This window comes from Onychomys torridus, chromosome 8 (assembly GCF_903995425.1).
Source record: "Onychomys torridus chromosome 8, mOncTor1.1, whole genome shotgun sequence".
NCBI classification, from domain to species: domain Eukaryota; kingdom Metazoa; phylum Chordata; class Mammalia; order Rodentia; family Cricetidae; genus Onychomys; species Onychomys torridus.
Window position 1 is genome coordinate 58490925 of NC_050450.1, and position 14079 is coordinate 58505003.

Below are 14079 nucleotides of genomic sequence, written 5' to 3' on the forward strand. Positions count from 1 at the left end.
GAACTTAGATGCTAAAGTAATGGCTTGGGGTAGGCTAGGGCCAGACACACATTTTCTGGAGCTGGCATGCTGATTGTTAGTAGGGAACGTCAGGGGTTTCTAGCCGCCAAACCTTGGTGGGTTACCATCCACATCTAGGCTCATTTCTATCTATATGTTCTGTGTTCTGGATTGGGTGTCTGTCAGGTGACAGTCCCCCTTTCTTTCAGTGTTTTGATGTCACCCTTTTCTGTGCATTCCCCATGGTTCATGACAGCAGGAAGTGGCCCTCTCCATGTGCATTTTCATAGGTCCTGTTCAGCATTCTCGAAGAGTTTGGTTCATGTCTGCTAGATGATTCCTTAATTCAGAACTGCTTCCCTAGTGCCTTGTGACTAGTTTTCTGCTGCTTTAGTGTGTTATGGGGGTTACATACAGAGAGAGAGAGAGAAAGAGAGAGAGAGAGAAAAAGAGAGAGAGAGAGAGAGAGAGAGAGAGAGAGAGAGAAACAATCGAAGAAAAAGAACCTGAGCTTCTGCATAAGCTTAGTGAGTTAACATGTTCAAACACTGAGCACAATGTTTGACACATAGCTAGCCCTCTCTGTTTTAACATATTATTATTCAAGACGGAATGTCGGCATCTATCTTAGAAGTTCCTTTCCCATTTTCTACCACCCACGGCTTCCTCCACAGCCCCCCACATTCTACTGGGGTCTTCACTTCTCAAGACCTGCTCCCTCCTTCATTTTTCACTGTTTTTTTTTTTAAAGCACATGTGATATATTGAGAAGCTATATCCAATTTTTAATTGTATTCTGTGGTGCTGAACCTCATGTATGCTAGGCACGCTTTCTACCATTGACCTACACCCTAAGTCAAGGAGGATATATTTAAAATAAAAATCTTCTCTCAATCCTAAAAACCTCTTCCCAATGGTAGCAGAGAAAGAAAACAACTTTATCACTGAAGGAGCCGTAAAGCAGAGTGTGACGTATATCACACGTGAAGAAATTATGAAGATAAGAGGAACTCCTTCTGGCACACAGACACACAGGTACAGCCCACTGCAATCCCCAAAGTAAATAATAACTAATCTCAAGGCGGAGATGGTGGCTCCCATTTATGATGCGTATTTGAGAGACTGAGGCAGGAAGAGTGTCGAAGTCTGAAAGTCAGCTGCAGTTACGTAGTTCCAGGCTGGTCTGGGTTACAGCGTGAGATCCTCATTCAGAAACGAACAGATACTGAAGAAATGGCTCAGAGGTTGGGAGCACTGTATACTCTTGCAGGGGACCTGGGTTCGATTCCCATCACCCACATGATGGCTCATAACCATTTGTAACTCTAGTCCTAGGGGATCTGATGCCCTCTTCTGGCCTCTGTGGACACCAGGCATGCACATGGTACAGAGATATTCATGTAAGCAAACCACTCCTACACATAAAATAAAATACAAAGTTTAAAACAAACAACAAGTTCTAAACAAAACAAACGAACCTCCTCCCCACTCCCCCCAGCCTCAGGTAAGAGGACTTGATGGTGCCCTGTGTTATAGATAGTACGTCCTAGACCACTTGGGGACTGGAGTGACCACCCATGTTTGTTTAAATGGCTCAGTCAGAGGAACAAACAAGCTCCTCCTGAGTTTCTGAAAGGAGACTGGTTCGAAATGCAGAGAAAGTGCCCGTCTGGGTTGGGATCTCACCCTCTCACTGGAGCTAGACTAGAGACCCTGTCTCCCTTCCCATGCAAGTCTCCCAGGGCCTGGAGATGCACAGTCCTGAGCAATAAAGCTGGCTCAAGGCTTGGATAGGTTCGCAGATTCACACAAGTTCCTCAGAGATGGAGAACTTGCAAGTTTCCTAATACATCCTTCCAGATCCTTCCTTCCTTCCTTCCTTCCTTCCTTCCTTCCTTCCTTCCTTCCTCCCTCCCTCCCTTCCTCCCTTCTTTTTATTTTTTTGAGAGACAATTTCACTCTGTAGACCAGGCTGGCCTCAAACTCACAGAGATCCTCCTGCCTCTGCCTCCGGAGTGCTGGGATTTCAGGTGTGCGCCACCATGCCCAGCTCCTTCCCTTGCTTTTTAAGGGAGAGAATTCAGCACTGTATTTTAAATCTGTCCTCTGAGGCTATGGTCTCCCTACATACGACACAAGAAGGATCGAGGCCTTGGTTTTGTCCGGCCCTTTGCAGTGGGAGTTCACATTGGCACAGGTGCACACTTCAAAGCTCAACTCTCTCGGTCCAGACCTCAATGCCTGATGTCTGTGCCAAAAGCCTACTCCTATATTCCCATGACCTGTCTCTGCAACTTTCAACTTCTTGATCAAAGCTCCTTTCACTGGGTTATGCCCCAGGGATGCGGACGAGCAAGGCGACCCTTGAATCCCATAGCCAAAGACACTTCTTGAAACACAACAATCCCATCCTTCTTTTCTCTCCCATGCCACTATGCCTCATTCTGCAGCCACTTTTTTTGGGGGATGATGCCTCTGTTGTCTTCGCTGCGTTATTACTTGGAGCTCATGTATGGCATGGGGCTATATAAACTCATCTTAGTTTCTTGAGGCATTTACTCATAAGAAAGTCATTATTAACCATGTAATTTTAAGCGTGTGATCTTAGGATATGATTTCAAGGCAGATAATGTAACATTTACTTTTCTAATTACTAATTTGGGTACCCACCTGTCTTTATTTGCGGGACGGCCAGGATTTCCCTCTCTGAGTGTGGTCATTGGTGTCTGGTGTCTTGTGGTGTGGCAGGAGAAACTTTGTCCTGTGAAATCTAAGAAAGTCATTTCCTAATGCTTCTGGGATGTCTTGCCTAGGTCACAGCAGTGATGCAAGCTAGATCTTCCAGACCCCGGGTTCACACAGGGTCCCAAGCATGACTGTGGTGCTAGGTGGCAGTGCCAAGGCTCTGTCCACCCATCCTCAGTGTCCTGACCCTGAGGCTTGGAGTTGGATCTAGGCACGGAGGATTCTCCCTTGGGATCATGGGAGTTCTTTCTCTGATGCAGCCTTCTCTTGAGACCGTCTCAGTCTTTCAAAGAGGACTAAATACTGCACAATGTAAAGGGTTTCTCACTTTGTCCTCCACCCTCAACTCTATGTGACAGGAGTGTTGGAGTGGAGAAGGGGGCATGGAAAAGAGAGGACCAGGAAGGAGAGGGCTGTTTGTCTTTGGAGTGTATACAATAGGGGGACACTCAAGTCCTAGGGAAGAGACCAGGAGGGTTTGTTCAGGGTGGATGGTTTTAATTATTTTATATGGCTGTATGGCTTGGTCTACTTGTGGGACTCCTAAAGTGGAAGAGGGAGTGGTCTCTGACTCTTTTGTCTGATTTTGGGACCCCTTTCCACTCACTGGGTTGCCTCACCCTGTCTTAATACGAGAGGAGGTGCCTACTCTTACTGCAACTTGATATGCCATGTGTTGTAGAATATTATTTTAACTAGATAAAGATGTGTTATATTTCTTTAACTCTGTAAAGGTGTGTTATTTTTGTTTATGCTGCATTTGTTTAACTATGTAAAGATGTGTTGCATCTGTTTCACTTTGCCTGCCTAAGGCACCTGATTGGTCTAATAAAAAGCTGAACAGCCAATAGTTAGGCAGGAGAGAGATGGACGAGGATGCCAGGCAGAGAGAATAAATGGGAGAACTCTAGGCTCAGGAGAAGAGAGAGGAGAAAGAAAGAGAGAAAGAATGAGGAGAGAATGAGGGACATGCCCAGGGTAGGAAACCAGGCAAATGCCAGACAGACAGACAGACATAGAGACGCAGTGAAAGTAAGTTATACAGAAGTAAGAAAGGTAATAAGCTCTGAGGCTAAAGGTAGATGAAGAGAAACAGGTTAATTTAAGTTGAAAGAGCTAGCCAGAAATGAGCCTAAGCCAGACCGAGCACTCAGAGCTAATGAAGAGTCTCTGTGTCATGATTTGGGAGCTGGGTGGTAGCCTAAAAGAAAAAGCCTGGGAGAGCCATGTTTGGTTGACCTCCCTGGGAGGCCTGCCCTTTCTGAAGGGAAGTGGAGGAGGAGTGGATGGGGAGGAGAGGAGGGAGAGGAAGCAGTGGTCAGGATGGAATATGTGAGTGGTAAATGAAAGAATGAACACGGAAGAAAAGAGAAAGCAGAGAAAAAAACTGTGCTATACTGTGTGCATTTTTTCCCTGTAGCTTTCTTTGAGAGCATGGTTAGTTCACACTTTTAATTCCAGTACTTAGGTGGCAGAGGCAGATATGTCTCTGTGAGTTCAGGGCCAGCCTAGGCTATAATAAAACCTCGTCTCAAAGACAAAGGGATGTGTGTGGCCTGACTCATCTTTTAGAAATCTTTGGAGCTCTGCAGTTAAACATCTTATTTATTTATTTTTTAAAATTGGTGTGTGTGTGTGGGGGCGTGTGGTGCATGTAGGCCAAAGATAGACATCGGTGACTTCCTTAGTTACTTTCCACCTTATATGGAACCTAAAGAAAAGTTGAACTTCTAACAGTAAAATGTGGTTACTGGGAGCTGGCATGCCCTTGTTACTGGGAGCTGGCATGTCCTTGTAACTGGGAGCTGGCATGCCCTTGTTACTGGGAGCTGGCATGTCCTTGTAACTGGGAGCTGGCATGCCTTTGTTACTGGGAGCTGGCACGTCCTTGTTTGATTTACGTTGCTGTGATGGAACACTGACCCAAAGCAACTTGGAGAAGAAAGGGTTTTTGGTTTTTGTTTGTTTGTTTTTTTCCTTCTATGCCCTGATCACAGCCCGCCATTGAGGGAGTCAGCAGGAGCAGAGGCAGAAACCACGGAGGAAAGCAGCTGGCTGGATAGCTTTCTGTGGCTCACTCAGCTTGTTCTCCTATAGAACCCACGTCCACCGACTAGGGGCAGCACTGCTTCGAGTGGACTAAGCCCTCTCATCAGATTCAGCAATCAAAAAAATGCCCCAGAGGCAGGTGGATCTCTGTGAGTTCGAGGCCAGCCTACAGACTGAGTTACAGGATAGCCAGGGCTACACAGAGAGACCCTGTCTCAAAAAAACCAAAACCAAAAAGAAAAAGAGAAGGGGCAGAGAAGAGAGAGAGAGAGAGTGGGGGGGGAAGGGAAGGGAAGGGAAGGGAAGGGAAGGGAAGGGAAGGGAAGGGAAGGGAAGGGAAGGAAAGGGAAGGAAAGGAAAGGAAAGGAAAGGAAAGGAAAGGAAAGGAAAGGAAGGAAGAAAATGCCCCAGAGAAATACCCCCAGAACAATCTGATGGAAGTAATTCCTCAATTAAAGTTTCCCCTTCCCAGATGACCCTACTATGTATCATTTTGACAAAACCTAACCAGCGCTTGGGGTTTGGAATAAGAGGGGAAATATTGGTCACAGTATACAAGACCTCACTTATAAGATGAGTAGGAACCAAGGACACAGCACAGTTCATAACAATGTATATCTGAAATTTACTAAGAGAATTCAGGTGTTCTCATAAGTATTCATAATAAAATAACCATAATATAAATAATAACAGGTATATGTAGAATAAAATGGTAACTAGATGAGATGTAGACATGTTAATTATTTTGATTACAGCAATAATTTCACAACGTACACATAACCATCACACATGCCCTATTAAAACATACAACTTTCATTCCCCATCATGCCTCCACAGAGCAGGGTCAAAGTTTCATTCAGCACCTGGTGCTGCTTTCTGCGGGGTAACACAGCTACCATTCTTTCAGCTGGGGGTGCAGATGGCCGAGTCTGTGTGGGTGATGCAGCACTTTGAGATCTTCCCTGCATGGGGCAGACAGTTGAGTGGAGACAGAGGCAAAAGGCAGGCAGAAGCACCGTGAGCCTTCCAGGAAGTAAAAGTCCGTGATGGGGAGAAGGGATCAGGAGGGCTGGCAAGAGGCCAAGGCCGAGGTACTGGAGAAGGCGTGGAAGAATCTAGGCCAGCGGTTCTCAACCTTCCTAATGCTGGGACCCTTTAATACAGTTCCCCATGTTGTAGTGACCCCAACCATAACATTATTTTCATTGTTACTTCTAACTGTCCTTTTGCTACTGTTATGAATCATAATGTACATATAATGTTCAGGATCTCTGACATGATCCCTGAGAAAGGGTAGTTCAACCCCAAAGGGGTTGGGACTCACAGGTTGAGACCACTGCTGTAGGAGGAAAGGAAATTCTGAGAATGCGTGGAAGAACGGGCTCCCTGGGCTGCATTCTCATCAAAAGCGGGGCAGGACAAAACCGGCTGTCGCAGTGGTGTGTGCCCCCCCCCCAACCCCAGAGCACAGAACGTAAACGTCTATGAAGGTATTAAACATTCATGAGGAGGCACAGGTAGTGATTAGAAACTGTCTTAATGACTCCGGGAGCAGGCAATGATAGTAGAAAGGTGGAGAGACATGGTCCTAAAGGGCCGGGGAGACAATGGCCTTCCCTGTGACCCAAGAGGGCCAGTAGACAGGACAGTGGGGCACTTGTAACCTGTCCCGAGGCTTGTGGTGTGTTTCCTGTGAGACTGACTGACGGCAAGGACGTGACACCATGCCCTGCTGCCATCCATATTCTTAGGATGTTCTGAACCATTCCTGGAACCAGAAATGTCCCTCTGGCTGACTGGATCCACCACACCCACATTCCCCGCACTGGAGATGCCTTGTCCTAAAGATGCCTTACTTTGTCTGGTTTATTTCCAGGCCTTCTCCTCAGTAATGACATTATTGAAGGCAATTAATTCTCTCTCTCTCTCTCTCTCTCTCTCTCTCTCTCTCTTTCTCTCTCTCTCCTCTCTCGGTGCTGGGAACCAAACCCAGGGCCTCATGAATGCTAAGCATGCACTCTACCATTGGACTATACCCAAGTCCTAATATTATTTTAATGTTTTTTAAAAATTTACCTTTTTAAAAAAAAATTTATTTCTATTTTAAGGTCTGCCCTGGTTCCCATGTTTCCAAAACCAAGATGATCTTCAAGGTAAGTTAAATATGGGCCATCCGCTTACCTCATTAACAGCTAAACCAGCGATTTTCCCAAATCAAGTTCTCTGGTGTTTACTGTTTTCTCCCAATCATAGCGACATATATTCACACAGTGTACAGAAGGATTATTCCACAGCAGCCTCTGGCAAAGTGACTTTTAACAAGATCACCTAGAAAAATTTTTTAAAGTTCTATAAACCGAACAGGGCAGGGGGTGGGGGTTGCATGCCTGTAATCCCAGGATTTGGGAGGCAGAGTCAGGAAGATCAGGAGTTCAAGGCCAGCCTGGGCTTGAGACCATGTCTTAAACAACAACAACAAAAACTACACAGGTTTTATTTGAATTAAGAAAATCAGTGTGTCTAATTTGCTCCTACAAATTTCTGACAAAGTACCATCCTGGTTGTGTACTCAGACACCGGAGCTGAAAGAGGGGTTTCTGTCAAAATCCACAGCACAAAGGTGGAACAGCAGAGACACTGTCGAGTTCGATGCCCATCATTCATTTTGTCTGTGACTCTTCAATGCTGCTGTCTGTCCCATCACTGTCATGAATCCACTCCCAAGCTCATTTGTAAGATGCTCATTTTTAAAATTAATTTTTCAGGCCAGCATACAAAGTAATAGGAACTTTAAAAAATTTTTCTAGGTGATCTTGTTAAAAGTCACTTTGCCAGAGGCTGCTGTGGAATAATCCTTCTGTACACTGTGTGAATATATGTCGCTATGATTGGTTTAATAAACAAGCTGACTGGCCAATAGCTGAACAGGATAAAGTTAGGCGGGAAAGCCACACTGAGAATGATGGGATGAGGAAGGGCAGAGTCAAGAGGAGTTGCCAAGAGATGCAGGGAGAAGCAAGATGGACATGCTGTACTGAGAAAAGGTACCAAGCCATGTGGCAAAGTGCAGATAAGAAATATGAGTTAATTTAAGTGTAAGAGTTAGCTAGTAACAAGCCTGAGCTATTGGCCAAACATTTATAATTAATATTAAGCCTCTGTGTCGGTTATTTGGGAACTGGCGGTAGGAACAGAAACTTCCGCCTATAAGGGGGCTGGAGAAATGGCTCTTTTTACTGTCTGGTGATCCTTAGCTCTCTCTCTGCATTTAAGAATGAGTCACTGAGCCGGGCGTTGGTGGCACACACCTTTAATCCCAGCACTTGGGAGGCAGAGGCAGGCGGATCTCTGTGAGTTCGAGGCCGGCCTGGGCTACAGAGTGAGTTCCAGGAAAGACTCAAAGCTACACCGAGAAACCCTGTCTCGAAAAACAAAAAACAAAACAAAACAAAAACAAAAACAAAACAAAACAAAAAAAAGAATGAGTCACTGAGAAAGGTAGCTGTGATCACTGGTGAGGGTTCCTCGGCAGGGTGCCAGTCATCTGGTGTGATATCACTTGTGGCCAGGATCCGTAGGTCTTTTTTCACTGGGCAGCACACTCTCGACTAGTTTATAATTATTCTTTTTGTTAATTATTTTTTAAAGATTTTTAAAAATTTGTGTCTGTGTGTGCACTGTGTGTTCAGGTGCTTGCTGGGGCCATAGGATCCCCTGAAGCTGGAGTTACAGGCACTTGTGAGCTACCTGACATGGTAACTAGGAACCGAACACAGGCCCTCTGCAAGAGCAACAAGTGCTCTTAACCACTGAGCCATCTCTCTGCCTCTCTTGGTTGTTTCTATAGTTAGAATTTGGTGTAGAATTTGTCTTGTAACCAGTATAAAGATGTGTTCTGTACTTGAATCTGTATTCCTGATTAAGAAGACACTTCAAAACAGTCTTGTGATTATTAAACTATGAATCAAAACAGCAAAAAGTAGTTCAACCAGTATGCCGTGTTTTACCAGTTTGGTACAAATCGGGTCACACTTCTTTGAAAACTGCTCTGTCCTTCTCTCTCCTTAAGGGCTGTGTCTCTTTCTTTCTCCAGGCTCCTTCATCCATCCTGCAAGCTCCTGACCTATGCCACTTATTTGGAGTTGGACTTTGTTTGAGACAGGGTCTCACTCTGTAACCCTGGCTCTCCTGGAACTCACATGTGAACTGGTTGGACCTCAAGCTAGCAGAGATCCATTGATGATCAAAGGCGTAGGCCACCGTTCCTGGCCTAGTCGGACAATCTTTTAAGTGGTTTTTACAGTATTAACCCACAGCAGGTTCCTCAGGGTGCCCTATGAGGTTTAATGGAGAGGTGCTTATCACCTCGGGGAGAGTGAGGTCTGAAGGCCTGCGTGCCAGCAGAGAACCCTTCTGGGTATTGCCTTTGCTCACGTTGGCATTGCATGGCTGCTTGGTGGGTTTGTCCACCTCCTGCTCAGCAGTCCACAGAAACTGGCCATGAAGGTGCCACACCCTCTTGGATAGTGTAAGGTGGACACGTGGCCCGGAGGGGTTCACTAGAGCCAGAGAGGCCTTTGCAGGAACTCTGATGGAACGAGAATGAAGCCTGTATTTCCACCACGGCTGCCAAGCTCGTAGATTATAGCCATGTTGGGTCCCGTTGGCTCGCTCCCTGGCCAGAGCCTGCCAGAGAGGACAGAAAACATGGAAGAAGAGGGGAAGCCAGAGGGAGGCCTGTCAGGAGCACAGAGCAAGTTCTAGCTTCTTCTCCTGACTTCTGCAGAAGATGACCAGCACTGTGTCCCCACTTGAGTGGAAATGGAAGTCAAGGAGTCCCAGGTGGTTTCCCCTGACATTTTAAAGGAGGGGAGGTGGGGGGGGGCGGTTGCAAAGGGAAGGAGGGGGGAGAGGGGGAGATGACATAATTTGAATCCCTTGATCTAGCTGTACCTGCACTCAGGATAGTCCCAACCTTTTAAGTTACAGAAACCAGTGCATGCCTTTAAAACAAAAATTCACTTGGAGTCCGTCCGCTCTAGTACACACAGGTGAGAGCTGTGGATAACTAGAGAGGTAAGGCTGGGTAAGTGGGTAAGATGGTCTCGAGGCTGGAGTACCCCAGCTTGTGCATTCATGAGGCAGAGGCAGGTCTCTGAGTTTGAGGTCAGCCTGGTTTACACAGCAGATTCCTGGCCAGCCAGGACTACGTAATGAGAATGTCTCCCCTTTCCAACACTGTTTTTATTTCTCCTTAATTTCTAAAAGATAATTTTGCTGGATAGGATATTTCAAGTCACTCTCCTACCATCTACCCACACCTTCTTTCTTTTCTTCCTATGTGTGATGGGTTTGCACCTATGTGTGTGTTCATGTTCAACTGTGTGAGTGTGGGCATGCACCTATCCCATAGCACACTGAGTGAAAGTCAAGGCCATCTTGGGTCTTGGTCTTTGCCTTCTTGTTTGAGACCGGGTTTCTTTGTTGTTGGCTGCTGTGTAGGCCAGGCTAGCCCACAAGCAGCTGAGAATTCTCTCAATTCTACCCCCATCTCTCCATAGGAGCACCAGAGTTGCAAACATGCTCTGTCATACTTGGCTTTTACTTGGGATCTGGGGATTTGAACTTAGGAAACACTTGTGCAGCAAACACTTTACTCATTTCCCCAGCTGCTTTATTTTAGTGTATGAAAAAAGTGTGCTACTTTTTTTCTGATGTCTGTAGTGCTGATGAAAAAAAAATCCACTGTCAAATGATTTTCTTTATATGTGCAATTCTCTTCTCTTCACCCCCCTCCCTCTCTCTCTCATTGTTTTAAACATGTTGTGTTTAGTTTTTAGGGATTAGATCATTATTTGTCTTGGTGTAGATTTCTTTGAGTTTATTCTATGGGAAGTGAAGTTTGATTTTTTTTTTTTATGTTAGATTTAGATTATCATGTGTTTTAGTCTGAAATTTACATTTTAAAAGCTTTATTTCTGACTGAAATGCCTTGTCTATTCTCTCTCTTTTTCTCTCTTCATCCCCACCCCCCATGACTTCATTCATGCTAGGCAAATGTTGTATACCCGCAACTCCACAATCAGCCTCTCTGAAACCAAATCTGTCTGGAGATGGAAAGGCAGTTCCTGGTCACTGCTCCCACATGGCCTCCACAGATGCTGCAATGGGTTGGAAGAGGCCTTGGAACACATGAAAGGGTCAGCTTCCCACTGGACCTCCTCGGACTTTTCTGAGAAGGGAGAGTACTACCTTCTTCCTGATTCACGGGAATGGAAGTCAAGGATCCCCAAATGGTTTCCTGGACATTTTGAAGATGTCCCTTATCACTACCATGCGGGGACGAAGTGTTGGATCTCCACTCGATCTTACCTGATACCGCACTGCATATGATTTGTCGTAAGTGATTGGAGTCTGATTCCCCACCGGCTGATGAAGTAACAGGGCTGTGGTTGGTTTCTGGTATCTGCAGGCATAGGTGATTATTGTCTAAAAGGTTTTGTGTTTTTTAAATCTTTATTCTTTGAGAATTTCATACACGTATTTTGATCATATCAACCCCCCACCCCATTCTTCCTCCAACTCCTCCCCAACATCCCCCCCATTCTCCTCTCAACTTCATGTTCTCTTTTTATAACTTACTGAGTTCAATGTATATTATCTTTATGTGCATGGGAGCATAAATGTCCTACAGGAGCCTCTTCTCTGATCAAAACTGACTCTCCCTACCCCAGAAGACTTCAATTGCCAAAGCTCTGATGGACCAAACTGACTCCATCTTAAGATTAAAGGTTATCTTATTACAAGGTCAAAATAAATTCAATCTCATTTTCTGTAAAACTTGGGTTTGACAATGTCTTGACCCATATTCTGGAACTTGACTTGTTCCACACCCTCCACCCTGATAAAGTAAGATGTTCCACATGGTTCCTACATAACCAAAAAACCCTTGAAACATGTGTTCCTCCCCCGCAGCCTTGCAGTTTGGGGCTAATATTAATCCCACCTTCTCCTGTGTGCGATGCTATTTTCTTTAACCCCGCTTTAGGGAGATAGCCCTGTCTGACAGAAAATCAAGCTTGCATAATTTGAGCAAAGAATTTGGGTAATAGTCTTTACTCTTGTTTGGAGGGATGAACAGCTTCTCAGGCAAGGGGTGCATTTGTGAGGCTTTTCACCCCGTCTCTGACGGAATGTTGACTGGACTGATCTTGAGGTATTAAGGAGGCAATGGCTGCCATTCGTACAACGGTTCTGATATACCCAGAAGACCCTGCTCCCCAGCAGTCCATTACCTCTGGCTCTGGCAGTCTTTCCGCCCTCTTTTCTGCAATGTTCTTGAGCAATGTGGGGAGGCGGCAGGAAATAGATGTATCATTTTGGGCTGAGGACTCCAGAGTAACTCATCCTCTGCACTCTAACCATCTGCAGGGCTCTGTAGGAATTGGTAGTAGTAGTAGGTTCTCCTCGCCAGCCATGGTTTCTAGGCCAGGTTTGCAGTTCCAAATTCCAAGCTTGGTTCTGTCCTGTGGTATGGGCCTTAAATCCAAATGGAGATTTCAGGTTGGCTGCTCCCATAACGTTTATGCCACTTTTGCACTATTGAGCATGTCTAAAAGTTTTTGCCTTGTTAGACTATCCCTTCCCGGGTCTGTTCACCTGAGAAAGTTTCTTGGAACTTTTGCTTGTGTGTACTGGTCACTGGTGTCTACAGAAGCATCTCTATCATTCAATCCCAGATATGTAGGGCCCAGACCAAACACTGGAAAACAAACTTCCCGGTTAGGAGTATTTGCTGCTCTTCCAGAGGACCCAAGTTTGGTTCCTAGCATCAACTTATGGTGGCTCACAACCACCTATAACTCCAGCTCCAAGGGATCTAACCAAGCTCTGGCATCTATGGACACATGCATAGTAGCATGTGTATATGCACACAAATAATAAAAAATTAAAAATCCCCTAAGAATTTGAACAACATTTAATGATTACCTGTTCTGTGTACAGTTCAAAGGTGAAATGGATACTAACAAGTCTGTGGAACAGGTGATAAACTAATAAAATTTAAACAACTACAACCAACCAAATAACAACAAAACAGCTTGACAAATCAGGGAACTGATGTCATGTCATTCCCAAGATTTTCAGGTCTCTATCTCCACTTAGAAAAATTGAAGAAGGCTGGGTGTGGTTGTGTGCACCTTTAATTACAGTCCTTTGGAGGCAGAGGCAGGTGGATCTCTGGGAGCTGGAGACCAGTCTGCTCTACAGAGAGAGTTCCAGGATAGCCAGGGCTGTTACACAAAGAAACTCTGTCTCAAAAATAAACAAAACAAAAATTAAGGATTTTTTTCTCTTTTTGTGGCAGTCTACATGAACCAGGGTAGCCTAGAATTCACAATGTAGCCAAAGGTGATCTTGAATTTCTTATCTCCCTGCTATAACCTCCTAAATTCTATAGTTCTGGTGTACCATCACACCCAGTTTTCTCTACCATGTCTCTAGTTTTAAGTTATACTTAGTGACGGACTTGGGAAGGAGTGCTTTGATTTCACTTATAGCTCATCATGTTCATTTCCCTGCTTCTTGAATTCTATCTGTCTATCTATCTATCTATCTATCTATCTATCTATCTAGCAATCATCTATCTATCTATCTATCTATCTATCTATCTATCTATCTATCTATCATGTATTTATTTGTTTTGAGAACAGGTCTCATTATGTAGCCCTGGCTTGACTGGAATTTACTATATAGACCAGGCTGGTCTTGAACTCACACAGATCTGCTTGTTGCTGCCTCTTAAGTGATGGGATTAAGCTATACACCATCACATCTAACTCTTAAAATGTTTTATATGTATTTATTTCACTTTTTAATTTTTATGTGTGAGTCTTTTGCCTGCATGTATGTATATGTACCATGTACTTATGGCCCATAGGAGTCAGAAGAAGGTGTTGGATCCTCACTCAGATGCCCGTGATAGACTTGAAGTTGCTCTGTATTTCAGGCAGGCCTTGAACATGATTATGACCCTCCTGCCTCAGTCTCCTAACGTGGCTCGGACGACAGGTCTGTGCCACCAGGCCTGTCACGTTCATCACTTATGTAGATGAGCATCATTCCACCATATAGAAAGACTGCAGCTTGTCTGTCTGTTTACCTATGAGCAGCGTTTGGACTGTTTCCAAATTTTGGCTTTATGAAATGCTGCTGCTCTGAACACGGTTTAATGCTGTTGTGAACACATGTCGTCAGCTCTTCTTGTGGGCATATGTTTTCCTTTCT